This window comes from Anas platyrhynchos, chromosome 14 (assembly GCF_047663525.1).
Source record: "Anas platyrhynchos isolate ZD024472 breed Pekin duck chromosome 14, IASCAAS_PekinDuck_T2T, whole genome shotgun sequence".
NCBI classification, from domain to species: domain Eukaryota; kingdom Metazoa; phylum Chordata; class Aves; order Anseriformes; family Anatidae; genus Anas; species Anas platyrhynchos.
The window spans coordinates 13,722,220-13,736,515 of NC_092600.1; the positions used below are offsets into that span (position 1 = coordinate 13,722,220).

The window sequence follows — 14,296 nt, forward strand, 5'->3', positions numbered from 1 at the left end:
AAAGGTGGCCAGGGTCAGAAGTTCTGAACGGGGCCACCACCTACGAGCATCCACCAGAGCTCCAAGGCATCACATGGAGCCACTAGCATGACACAGAAGGCATGGGACTGTCCCTGGGGTTCCTGCCCTATCCCCTCCTTCTGGTGGTGTTACCTGGCAGCCTGGCAGAGGTCCCGTAATTTCAGACCTCACCAAGGACCAGGAGTTGGGCACAGAGCCGATGGGACCCATCCAACCAAGGCCTCCCCGCAGCCAGGGGCGTGCAGGCAGGACGGGAGGCTGGGCGGGCATCTCAGCCGCGCTCATCACATCGCACCAAGCGCCCCGCTCACCACCTCCAGCTCCTTGTTCTGACTTCTCATCCTTTAAATAAATTATTTCAATTCCAAGATGCTTCGGCTCAGACACCTGGACACCAGGTACCGCTCGAAATGAACTGTTCCTCCACACTGACAAATCACACGTGAAGCCCGTACGGAGCTCGTCACCTCCACACATACCCGCAAATGTTATTTTATGAATTATCCAAGATCCCAAGCATCTCCTCGACATTGAGCAATGAGACTCGCTAGGTCTCCGAGTCATGCCAAAGGAAATTAGTTTTACAAGCATACATTACAATGACACATTTGCAAGCAGGATGGTACAGGACAGGCAGCTTGTACATCTCCATTAGCTGCATTTACGCAGCAGAGACCCGCGTGCACCTTCCCGCGTCTGTCTGCACACAGCCAGCTCTGTCCTCTGAATACAATTATTATTCTAGTCAATAAAAAAAATTACCTTTCTATGGCTCCAGCTGAAAATCTCAAGAGCACTTTGCAAAGATGAATACTGACTTGCCCAGTGCTACGCAGGTTAAACACCATTTTATAGGCACACAGCTCAGCCTTGTTTACATGAAAAATTAAGCTGACCCTTCTGGGTATGCGAAGCTATATTGCTAGCGTAGCCTTTGTGCAGACTATTTAAGTGGATCTCGTAGGCAGAGTTTGTATCACCCAGAAAAAAAGACAGGACACGAAAAATCCTCTCTTAAAGCCTTAGAGCTGCTTTACCACCTGTGAAAGCACCCAAAATAAACTGAACCAACAAAAACTTCGAACCCTTGAGGGGGTGGGAAAGGCGGTACAAGGGCAAGGGTTAGAAAAACGTTCCTGGTAGCACCACTTCTTTGTACTTCTTACTGACTCCTTTATTAATTGAAAGGAAGCAAATCTGCTATTTCCCTGAACACCCTCTCAATCTGGTGCTGCACAGCAGCAAGGACAGAAGTGTCTGACCCAAGCTTTCTCATCTCCAGAAAAAAAAAATAAAACCTTCTTCTCCCGATCCTTCATCGGCTCTCCACAAGCCCTCTAATTTCACTCTCTTTTTCTTAAAATAGCTGTTGAAGGCTGCTCCAGAGCAGGGAGCACCAATGGGCTCTCAGCACCCCAGACCTAACTTACACCAACATCTCATTTGCTCCCTGGCATCAGCTCCCGCTGACCAGAAAGTTTTCTGAAGTACCAGCAGCAAAGCACTGCTCTGCTCCCTAACAAGGCAGGGACAGCTTAGAAAACTGGATGTAGTTGGGAAAAAACACACAGAACTAAAACTGTATCTCATTAGCAGCAGCAAAACCCTACCTGCCACGCTGCTGCCACTGCTCTAGCTTATTTGCTCGCCCCCTCGGAAACATTAAGGAATTTAACTCACTCCTAGATCATCATGTACATCAACACTCCTCCTCTTTGTGTCATTTAATATATTAAAGCAGCCCTGCTGGGGAGCTGGTGGGCATCCAGTTTGGTTCAATGTTCTCACTGCTGTTCCACTCCACCTTGGTAAGTTATCCCCGTTAGTTAGAACTGCCCCCAAGCTTGCTTTTCCCGTTCATAGCTGCCTGATTTAAAGAAAACATTTCAAAATATACTCTGAGTTTAGATGATTAATCAAGTAGCTGTCTTATAAATTAGAAAAATGATAACAGAATTAAGGCGATGTCAAGGGCCTAGCGGAGAACCTCCCTTTGCAAACTGGGGTAGTTTAGATCTGAATACCGAATAATTTCTGTCACTGCACACAGCACAGAATAAAGGTTGCTCCCCTTTGATTCCACCAGGGCTGTTTATAAACATCTGTGAAAGGACCAGCAGATGTTTCACATGGTGCAGCTGGGATTAACTATCAAAAATACGTAATCATGCTCAGATAAAAGGTAGCTGGCTCTTTAAAAAGAACAGTCGAGGAGGAATTATGAATCATATTTGAGTATCAGATTTGCTAGTAGGAGAGTGCTATAGTAAGCCATTACGCACAGGAAAACAGAGTCACGCCCATTGTCACCCTGACTGGAAGACGATGAGTCGCAGGTTTTCAGGAGAAAGATCCCTTTCGCAGCTGCAGTCACTGCATGCCTCCTGCGACTCCTTTACCTCAAAGAAAAACCTCCCTGCATCAACTCCTACCTGCCACCGTTGCTTCCCGGTGCCACAGATCACCCTCAGTGCTCAGCTTTCCTGTTTACTTCCTCCAGCAAGGGTGCTGGTACACGGCTTTGTGAGTACTTTTTATTTTCAGTCTCACACGCTGGATTAAAATAGTATGGAGCTAAAAGTAGTAATTATCAAACATCTGCACTTTCTGTGAAGCTGCAATTCTGTTCAACCAATGCACAAGCTACAAGCTCACTGAGCGGAGCTATTCCGGATTAGCTATAAAGCTAAATTAGGGTGAATTCCCAGAAGTAATAAAGAACCCAAATCCTCAAGGTTATATACATTAACGTTCCACAACACGAGACTCGGAGCAATTTCCAATTACGGCAAGATAGTAGAAAACAGTAACAGCCATTCAAGGCTGTGCTGGGTGACTTTGTCTCAGTCTGGTATGGTCCCAACAAAGTAACAGTCACTCCTCTTTCATTCACCACGTTTCCTCTGGCATCCAGCAATGCCCAGAGATGCCAGCAGGACTGAAGCTGACGCAACACAGCAAGTGCCCTGACAGGATGGCACGGCCCCCTACGTCCTCACCCCAGGCTGACCTCGCTATCCATCTATGACGAGCAGATTGCTTCGGCCGTTAAATGCTTGTGAGCTTAACTAATTCTCTCCGTAAGAAAAGAAGTTTAGAAATCAAATCGTAACATTAGACACAAGTTCAGTGCGGGTCTGACTTTCCACTGAAGCCTATTTCCAGCCCATAACCATTTCTACTGATGTGGATTCTTTTGCAAGATCAGTTTCTCCATCTCACAGCTGCAGAAGGAAGATATTCATGCCGCTGAAAACACACAAATTAATTTGCTATTACATCTTTCAATTCACTGTATCAGACCCACAGAAGCCCTGTGAAGAAGCTGTACATTAACGTTTGCCATTACACGTCAGACCCTGGAAACGCTGATGTTTCACAAAGCTGGAGGATGTACCGAGACGTAAATATATGCTTCAGTATTTTAAAGTCAGGGCAGGATTTCTAATCTCTGCCCGCTGCGCTCCCCCCTGCCACCTTGGGTAAACTTTTAATCTCGGATGCGGAGGCCTATTATTAGAGCTGGCTGAAAAAACACGAACGACTGAGGGCATGTTGTTTGTTACGGACAAGATTGGGGCAAAGCATTTTAAAAACAAAAACTAAGTCATTGTCTGTTTCTCCTGAGAAAAGTCAAAGGCATTTCCTTCCAAAACGGCTTCTCTGTGAACAGCAAACTGTTAATGACTCAACATCAAACAATGCCCTCTTTAAACAAGAAGTTTCAACTCGGCAAGGAGAAACAACTCTCACCAAACACTTAAGGCGGCCCTAGCACCCAAAGACCCGGAGTTTTGGGCCATAAACTGGGCTTTCGGTCCGTTTCAGAGCAGGCCGGAGCTGAGGAGCCCCAGCCTTTCCTGGGCTGGCCGTGGAGGCTGTGTGCTGGGAGCAAGGCGCTGCCAGCAGGGCCTCTCCCACCGCCCCCGCTTCCCCGCAGGAAAAACGCAGGAAACAACAAGGAACCGGAGCGAGCCCCGGGAACACCTTTCACAAAAACACAAAGGGAAAAGGGAAAATAAAGGGGGGGAGGCGAGGGGAAGCAGCACAGACCCCGGCTTAGCCCAACCCAGCCGCCCCGGGTGGCTCTGGGTGCTGCAAGCAGGATTTGGGCACTCGCAGCCCGTGTGGGACAACACAGCTCCGGCAGGGGACACAGCCAGGGTGGGGGGCCCAAGGAGCCCCCCAGCTCCCTGCTAAACCCCAAAGCCACACAGCTCCTGGGGGCTCCCAGCCCGAGACACCGTGGGGCGAGGGCAGGGGTAGGAGCAGGCGGGTCCATCCCAATGGGCCGGGGTGAATGGGGCCAGGAGCCTTTTGGGGCACGAGCAGCAGGACAAAACTTGTGGCCTGCAGAGGAGCTCTGCACTTCTGCCGCATGCTGCCGGGCCGGAGCTGGGCAAACAAAGTTGTGCTGAGGGGAGCTGCCGGCCCGGGCTGTGCTCGGAGCATGGGGGCGCAGGCACGGGCACATTATGGCCTCGGGGGGGCCGCCCACCCACCCGAGCGCACCCCACGGCGCCCCCCACCCTCCCCAGGACCCCCCCTCAGCCCCGGGGCCGAAACCTTTTCCCCACCCCCCCCCCAGCCACCGAAACTCGCCCGGAGTTGGCCGAAACCCCAGCCCCTGCCGAGCCCACACGCCCCAAAGCGCGGCCCCAGAGCCAGGCCCGGGCGGCGCCCCAGGCCCCGGGCCCGCTCCCGGAGCCCCCCCCCGGGGTCCGGACCCCGAGGGGGGACCCGAGGAGCCCCCCGCGAAGGGACCCGCGGGCACGGAGCGATCCCAACCCCCTCCCCCATACCCAACTCCCCCCCCTCCGGCCCGGCCAAAAGTTTCCAAGCGGCCCCAAGGCGGCGAGGGGCGGCCCCGAGAGTTACCGGGGAGCTGGCGGAGGGCCCCGGCCGCTCTCTACTCGCTGCTGCCCGGCCCCCGGCCGCTTTGTCCCGGCCGCCGCCCGCTGCCGTCCCGCGGAGGCTCTGGGCTCTTCCGGCGCCTCCCGCCGCCGCTCCCCGCCCCGCGCCGCCCGGCCCGGCCCGGCCGCTCCCCGCGGCGCCGCCCCCGCAGCGCCCGCGGCCAGGTGAGGGCTGGGGGGGGGCCCGGCCGCCGGCCCCATGGTGGCCGCAGTGCCCCCGCGGCTCCCCTCGGCCCTTCCCCGGGGGTCCGGGCCCGCAGCAGGGCCTGTTTCAGGCTGTGCTGGGCTCGGTCCCGAGGTGGGATCGAAGTTTGCAGCGGGAACTCCTCGTGGGGATGGAAAATGGCCGTGGTGGTGATCGGCTCAGGCACTGCGCTGGGAAACACCACCAAGGAGAACCACCACCTAACACAAGTCTGCTGCTAAACCACGTCCCTCAGCACCATGTCTGTTAAACACACTCCATCACCCCCTGGCAGCCTGTCCCAGTGCCCCACCACCCTTTCCGTGACGAAACTCTTCCCAATGTCCAAGCCAAACCTCCCCTGGCACAACCCGAGGCCACTGCCTCAGGTCCTTTCGCTTGAGGAGTGAAACTAACACCTGACTGCAACCTCCCATCGGGTCGCCTTGGAGAGCTGTGAGGCCTTCTCTCGGCCTCCTTTTATACAGACTAAGCAGCTCCAGTTCCTTCGGCCACTCCTCATATGTCTTGTTTCCGCTGAAGAGGTTTGTAGGCTGCCCAAGGATGGCGACATCCAAAGTCCAAGCCATGGTTGTTGACTGGGGCGTTACCGAGTCGTAATTAATCTTCTGATATCTCATTTCAGCAAGAGGAAACATCCATTGTACCCTTGGTTGTGAGAGTTCATAAAAAAGTTTGAGGCAGCCTTTACCTTCCTGGGCTGCTGCAGGGCGCAAGGATAGCAAACCGACTGGGAAACTGGTAGGGGCCTTACAAGAAAATGGAGGAAAAATTGGAGCTCAGTTCCTCTGGGGTTATGTAAAATGGTGTTTTCTTTTGGAAAAATAATGTGTAGTATTTTAACATTCTTGAGAGCCATTGCTTTCAGGAAAAGTCTTGTTTTCATGCAAATGTCTCTAATGATGAAAAGGCAGACAAGAAGGGATACAGGAGGAAATCCGTGACATAAAAGCACCGCCAAGCAGTGACAAGGCAGATGTGGGGGATTTCCTGAGCTGGGGTTTGCTATTTCCAGTGTCTGGCGTAATCAGCACCAGAGCCCCTGCCAGAAGAGAGAGAGTTTTTAGGAGCTGAACATTAGTCAATGGAGGTAGATTTGTGGATAGGAAGAGCTGCCTTTAAGGAGTAATTTATTTCAAACACGTTGAAAAATGTCAGTGACCGTTTTTATCCTGTACCAAATGACTGGGATTTTTCACACTATGTTTTGACATGACTTTTAATTCAAATATCCCTACAGAACTTATGCTTGCTTGCACTGGATTGTGAAAACAAATGAATAAATTTAATACATTTCATGACTCATTTACCGATATTTCTGAGATACCTGAATCTATTTGCTCCGTCCTTTGATATTAATCAAAATACACAGAGACTGGGCGACCATCGGGGAGTGTACGTCCGAGCTTTCTAATTTAGCCGAGGGAGCAAAGAGCTTGTGTAGGTTCCCCAGTGGCCAGCCCCCAGCCAGAGGCACCGCAGAGGCACGCAGCGGTTTATGACTGCGATTTTCCTCCGGGTCCGGGTTCAATGACATTAGCAGGACCCCGTTTCCTATTTTTGCCATACTTCTGCAAGCCGTTCCTGCAGGAAGACAGACGGTGTCCTGCAGCGATTTAGATTGCATTTTCCCTTCCTGCAGGTTTAATCCAAGAAAGGGATCCAAGACAGGGAAATAAATGCAATGCCCCTGTTTTACAATCCAGAAAGAAAATAGGGATCAAGAGTCCGACCTTGTGAGCAAAGTTAATCGACAGAAAGCAAGATCTATAATTATGATACTGAAACGTTAGTTATTAAAATAATATAGGGTGCTCAGTGTCTTAACAAACAGACTCCCCTTCAGAAACATAGAGAAAACAGATTTTTAAGCTCTTTGTACTTCCTGCTTATACCAAACCATTAATATTTTGGTGTCAGTTGCACCAGGGATTCAAACTACTCATTTCTGATCTGTAGCATACTCTCAGTAAAATTGAGTTTACACTTCAATAGCTTGCTTTCTTTCATTACTCCTTTTAATATCATGTCTTGGCCTCCTGTGGTGGCTTCCACATTCGTCGGTTTTGCGCGTCTCACATCCTTTCAGGACAAAATGTCAGATTAAAAAAAAAGTCCCTTTTAAAACTACAAACTCAAAGGTAGAAGGCCTGGAGTGGTGGAGAATCACACGTTCTGTACTGTGCTGCTGAAAAGCAAAGCAAAAAGTAGGCAATCAGCTGGCAGCTCTGTTGGTTCATGGATCAAGTTAAAAGACTCAGCAAACAAAAAACAAAATCATGTAAAAATAGAGCCAGCTAGGTTGGGATTGGACTTTGTCTCTTAATTAACAGCTCACTCTGGAACATGGTGGCAGGCTCTGTCAACGAGACTGAAATGCGGGGTGTTGTTTAGACAGGCACCCAGGAACAATAGCTAGCACTTCCCATCCAGCAAATGTCATTAAGACAGCATCAGGCTGTGCCAGCAGCTGAAATCCAATCCATTTTCTGAAATGAGTCAGAAGTTTTCTGCTTGACCCTGAATCTCCCTTTTAACAATGTTTGTGGTTTTGTAATTCCATTTTCTTGTATTTTTTTTTTTCTCCGTGTTTTTCTCACCCCTTTTCACTAGGTAAAAAGCAAATATAAACCCAGGGAGAGAACAGGCGAGGAGGAGAGGCTGCTGCAGCGATACCGCAAGTAGGTTGTTAAGCACAAAACAAACAAACGCTTTCAGTCCTGTCTCTATTAGGGCAAAACGAGGTGTAGCACGTCACAGCAGGCCACGGCTGGCGATTGCGCACTGCTGGCAACATAACTGCATTAGTCAGAGGTGTGCACAAGGGCAATCCCTGCCTAGCGCTGCCGAAGGATACCCGTGTGGGTGTAGTCACAGCAGCAAAGCTGCCCTTTCACCATTATAACCCAGGGCAGGTTTGTGTGCCAAGCAAGGGTCTTGTTTATATAGCACCTGGTGTACCTGTGCTGTCTATTAGTCACAGCGTACGCGGGGTCTAAATGATGTGCTTTAGCTAGAATTGGATTTTCTGTTTCTGTGACAACATTACTGGAAGTAAAATAGTTGCTCTATGCATACATTCATGCCTGTTTCAAAGCGTACGCTTGATCTTTGTGTATGTGTGCTTTTGTGTGTGTGTGTGTTTGTTTGTTTTTTAATACAAGCATTTCAGTTTTATTATTTCTGAGAACTCATCATTGAAGCAAAGTGAGAAGTGTAAAGACAGGACTGCTGGGTCAAGGGGTGGTAATGGGGGAATCAAGAGAAAATGGGAGAGGGCAGGAAATGAAAGGAATGAGGGAGAGAAGTGGGAAGGATGCAGAGCAATGCTGTTAGAAGTTGCTGCAGAAGAGGCTGAATGGTCAGTGAGAAGAATAAAAATAAGTTAAAAGATAAAATAATCTGAGGGTCCAAATAGCAGGGGGTAGAGGCTTTCTGCAAGCCGATGCCATGCCGTGCAGGAAGGACAGCCACAGAGGAGTGACAGCGTGCAGAGCCTTGTCACCTCTGCCCGTCCCTGCCTTGCTGCCCATCCCTTGGTCTGCCAGCATGGGGGGCAGGGGCAGGGCAAGGACCTTGCAGCTGGGTGGGCTTCACTCTGGGGGTTACCCCAGAAAGCAGTGTCCCCTCGGGTGCCTCTGGTGAAGCCAGCGATGTAGCACAGTGAGACAAAGTGGAGGGTCTGGCACAAACACCATCTCACGCTTGGTGTGGCACTGAGTCCCAGGGGCTCCCCAGTGTCAGTCTCAGCGTCCCCATGCAGCTGGGAGACATCACCATTCCTCCGCAGGGCTCCTCACACTAAGGAATAAGAAACTCTCCCAGGATCCAGTTAGGAATCTGCACAGCCAGGAAATAAATCTCAATGTCCTGGGGCGATGGATGCCTCAGGATTGTGCTAGCAGAGTGGAAACACTGGTAGGTGCTGCTTTTGGTGGGACTGCAGCTGCACCACCTGAGCTGTGCATTGCAGAGCTAAAGCACCCACCTCAATTAAAGAAACCTGAGTCAGGAGAACAGCTTTACCGGTTCATCTGCACCTACACCAGGGGCTCGTGCTGGCATCGCGGGCTGCCTGGGGATGGGACTTGCTTCCTCCAAGCTCAGCATGATCTGTTCCAGCCAGGGCTACAGCCACGGTGCTTGTCCTGCCCGGTGACTCCAGGGCTTACAACTACTTCATTCACCACCACTGCCCACCATCTCAAAGAAAAATGTTCTACTAGAAACATGCTGTGCTTCATTCTTAGGAAGCTACTGGATTCTAACAAGCACTGTCTCTTCCTCTGCTGCTAAATGTTCCTGGGGCCTGCAGAAAGAGAAAGCGATCTGTAACACCAGCATGACCCCAAACCCAGGGGCTGGCAGCACGGGTCAGCATCCTCCCCCCTCCCACGGCATGGGCATCCTGGAAAAACAGGCGGAAACCCTAACGAGGAGAAATTATGCTGTCCCAAAAGAGTCAGCATGAACTGGGTTCACTGGTTGCTGCTTTGCCAGCAGTGCAGCCAGAGCAGTTTGCATTCACCTCCCGTTCGCACAGCCTTTGTGTAATAAACTGCCGTAGCCCCAGAGAAGGGAACATTCAAAAAAGTGCCCCGAGGCAATGCATAGCAGAAGCCTGAGAATCCTACTGTATGAGTCACTGACCTCCACACGCTGCATCTATTTTAGCCTTTAATTAATAAGGTTTTACATTTCTTTGGCACTTTCCATCTGGGAAGATACTAAAATGCTGTGAAGACTAAGGGCATACAGAACCACTGAAATGTGGTTCCCAGAGAGGTGGGACTGTGCAGGGAAGGAAAGCTTAGCCAAGGGCACTGGGAGAACATTCTTAATTTTAAATAGAGCCTCCGTTATATCACTGAGCATTTCATATCCACGGAGAGTAGAAGATTTTAGTTTCTAAGGCACCACTTGAATAAATAAAGAAAGCAATCTACAGTGCTTATCCTGGGGGGACGCAGTGCAAAACAAAAGCTGGGTGATTTTAATTTAGGGTGCTAGAGGACCCCGAGATAACCCGCAAATTTAAGGCATCATTGGATCAAAGCTTTCCTCCTTCCTGACGAATATGTTATTTCCCAATGCTAGACAAAGGCAGAAGCCAGTGGAGGAAACAAATCCCGTGCTGCCAGCAGCTGGCCCTGCACTGGAGCATCCAGAGGCTTCAGCAAGACAAAATCTGGCCCCAAACACCAAGTGGGACAATGGAGGAAGCACCGTGGAAACCCTCCTGCTGTCCCACGGCCAAGGTGACCTGGAGGGGAGCTGGTGCTGCTCTGCAGCAGCATGGATCCCTTCCTTCCACCCCCAAAAGGTTGAGCTAATTGAAGGAAGCTTTCTGCCTGGCTGACTTCCCCAGCAGAGATGTTCGTGCCCATGAGCTGGGCCTGGTGCAGTGCTACACCGAGGGGACAGAAGCACTGGTCAGCCGCAGCTGACACCCCCCTTGCTAAACCCTTGGCCAAAATAGGCTGGGAACAGTTGGCTGCAAGGAGATTTCAAAGGGATGTCAGCATTCTCTTTTTCTCCATGCAATTCCAGCCTATTTTTATCCGCCTCTTTCTGGAAGAGATACACGGGCATGGCCAGGGCGAGTCGTAAACTTTCATTGCTTCCTGAGGAGAAATTGCAGGCAAATTACAGGCTGGCGCACTCCTTTTATGTCTGTGCTGCTCGGGGCATGTCAGTGCTGCTGCATTCCTTCCTGCCCTGACACATTCCTCGCCACTGCGTCCCCCCTGACGGACACGGACACTGCTGGTGTGCCTCCATGCTTAAAACACCCGGCACGCTCACCACGGGGTGAGCTCTCAGTGGGTGGCTGCAGAAACACCCCCTGGGTGGGCCAAGTGCCTCGGCATTCCCAAGGAGCAGGGATTACTGGCAGATAATCACCTCTTTCTCGTGAAGACAAATACGTATGGGTTTTATTCTTTTGTGCCAGCAGGGAAACTGAGGCACGGCAGGTTGGTGGCACTCTCAGATATAAGCAGTGGAAAAAACCCAAACTCGTGTCCTCACCATCCCCAACCCCTGCGTCCAAGCTCAGGTCTTGCCCCTCTCCTCCCTGCAACTGGCAATCCCCCGACATGTGGCTCTCTGGGCATTGAAACTCCCTCCAAAGGGAGACATGCTGTCGTCAAGGTGAAAAGTATTGCTGCTGAAATGTGATCAAAGAGGGAGTTATCAACTTAAGTGTACTCAGGAGTTTCTGTTTCAGACAAGAGAGTTATCATCGAGAAACCAATCTTATAAGGTAGCTGCTATTGACAGGGAAATAAAAGGAATACAGTTCTTACCAGACAGACCTAAGTTGCTCCAAATTGCTGTCAGCTTGAAATATCTCACTGGTAATTTGTTTTCAAATCCTTTCTCCCTAAATTTGATTTGTTGCTGTACAGTGGAAGATCTATTCTGCATGGCATCTCGGAGAGCAGTCCTCGTGTCCTCTCGCCAATTGTTTGTGAGCTATCACTTCTGAGAGTTGGCAGCATTTATTATAAAAAGGGACATCATCACTTGAAAAGCAGATTTTGTCTGAGGACACGGATCTGCTGCCGTTACAAATAGCAGCTAGGATCACTGGGAAGAAAGTCATCAGGGGAAAAAAAAATAATCACATTTCCTCCCCATCCTTCAGCTTGTCTGCATGGGCAGCTGGCCATGCTCTGCGGCCGTATCCTGGGGCATGGAAAGGATGGGGCAGTATTTCCCTGCTATTTCCTCCTGTTTTCCCAAGAAGGCTGGAATAAATACTTTCAGCGGGATACTTTTTAACCAGGGGAAGGATTAGTGGTGTTTCCCACCCCCCGGGGTATTGCAGCAAGAGCATCACGCCCAGCAAACGTATTTGCTGATTTTATGCTGATCTGCTTTCCTCTCATGCAAAGGAAGAAAAAGTAACGCTGACTTCGGAAGCATCCTGCTGGGTTCACTGATGCTGGGGCACGTCTGGGGTTTCCCCATGCCTCTGAACAACCATCCCCAGCTCTTCAGAGACCTGCACGGCTTTACAGCACAGGCAGAGCAGCACACAGCGTATATCCCCAGCACTTGCTTGCTTCTGTGTCTTTCCAGGAGAGCATTGGCAATTTCAGCGTATTTTGGCTCAGCAGCTCGGTGGCAGCACCCATAGGTGGCATTGCCATGGGCAGGGCACATCAAGTGCTTGACCCCAAAGCTCTGGGCAGATCTTGGTGCCACCACACACGGGGGGAACAGGAGAGCTGTGAGCAGGTGGAGGACACAAAGCCAGCGGTCGCTGCAAAGGCTCGAGCACAGAGAGAAAACGCAGCAGAAATTCAGCCGGCTGTAATTCTGCCACACGGCCAGCCCTGACATCGCATCAGGGAAAGCTCCACTTAAGCAATTGTAACATCACCGGAAAGATTGAATTAGGGAAAAAAGGAAGGAACATAAACCTCCCACTATTGTTATTTTCAGAGAGCAGTGACGGGAAGAGCCGGTTGAAAGGCCTTGAGGCTCAGAGCTGTTATTTCTGTCTGGAAACCAGCCACAAAAAAGGAACAAACACCCTGACTATGGGAGAGCTCTGCCCAGGCTCACCCCGGGGCCCTGTCCCCAGCCACGTCCTGTCCAGAGCATCAAACCCCCAGGAGGCACCGCCAGGCTTTGGGACGCTGCCATGTCCCCAAGCACGGGGACATTTCCCCTCTCTGCAGGAGCAGGTTGGAGCAGCACAAGTCCACCTCTCGCTGTTCAAAAAGACATCAGTGCCTCAGATCCAAACCCCTTCCGGAGCCTCATGGCAGAAAGTGCTCAATTATAGCTGAAATACTAGGGAAAAACCCAGACGACCTTGTTTGTCCTGCTGGAGCCGAGCACGGCCGTCCCCACCACGCAGCACTCACACGGTGCCCAGGAACAGCGAGACCCCAGGGGGAGCAGTGCCCAACACAGGGCGTGAGCACCCACAGCAGAGCCAGTTCATACAGGGTCAGGCCCAAATTATCACCGTCCTGAGGTGTGCCTGCTAGTTATCGGTGCTAATTATCACCAATTAGCTGGGTGGCTCCTTAAGTCAAGCTCAGGGAGAAAGGACAGGTTTTGTAGACCTACGGGTGTTGCATCAGAGGGAGATTGAACAGTTTTAGGAGGGAGCCTGGGGGGATTCCTGCAGAGAAAGGAATTGCCCAAAGTTGCCTTTTTTCTCCCCACACCACCATAAATGTTTTGGAAGAGCTGCAGCTTGCCAAGGGCCCTGGGCAGTGCAGGGAGCGGGCATCACAGGTCCCTGCCCAGTGAAGAACATAACTCAAGGAGACACATGACATGAGGAGCTGTAAGAGGAGATGAAGAGGAGAGACCAGAGGACAACATCTACATGACTGCTGGAGGGTCCTCGTTTCTTCTGATGTTTGGTAATTCTGAACACAAATCGGTAATCACAGCTGCACAGGGTTTCTTCCCCTTGCCAAGTTCATCACTGTTTCTGCCCAGTGCTCACAGACAAGCATCATGTGGGGAGAACAACCTGGAGGGATGATTTGGAGCCAAATGAAGGACCCCCACTTGTCTAATTTAGGACAGAAGAAGGGAGCTACCACCTGGGGTCCCTTTCTCCTCGTTACCCATCCTGGGGTATACGGGTTGCTGGAGGGATCTGAAATCCCAACATCTTTTGCTCGGCTGCTTTGCAGTACACCTACCTGAGCAATGGTTAAAAAAAAAAAAAAAAGACACAAATAGAATGAGGAAAGTGCCTGTAACCATGGCAATGCTCCCAGCTCCCTCTGCAGCCCCATCCTGCCCTGCTGCGTCCCCAGGGCTGGTGGACACGGGGGAGATGGAGGTGTCCTACAGCAGGTGGGAACTGGCCCTGCTCTGGGGGGGCACAGAGGGGACACGCATCTTGGAGGAGGTCACCGGCACCTGCACCACCAGCCCCAGGGCCTGGTGACACCCATCTTCAGGACGGGACCTGCCTGGTGCAAATGTTGGCACGAAGCCTCCTTGGTCCTGCTCTACCCGAAGGGAGCATCTCCTGGCTCCAGCTCCACGTTTGTCCTTGCCTTGCAGTGTGGCACTTGGGCCCTGGGCAGATTTTGGGCCATGTCCTCCAGTGAAACCTTGGTTTCAGCCCCTGGCAGCTGAGGAGCTGGTGGCTGGGCTGCCATCAGGGCACAGC

The 14,296-nt window shown here is 51.2% G+C and overlaps 1 protein-coding gene across 1 annotated transcript in view; it reads right to left on the bottom strand.

Moving 5' to 3' along the window:
• CTNNA1 (catenin alpha 1) overlaps nt 1–5,061 on the bottom strand; it is a 111,916-nt gene extending 106,855 nt beyond the window's left edge. Inside the window, exon 1 of the mRNA XM_027468651.3 lies at nt 4,900–5,061. The gene's annotated coding sequence lies outside the window, so the exon portion shown is untranslated. The remainder of the gene's footprint in view (nt 1–4,899) is intronic.
• Between the last annotated feature and the right edge of the window lie 9,235 nt (nt 5,062–14,296).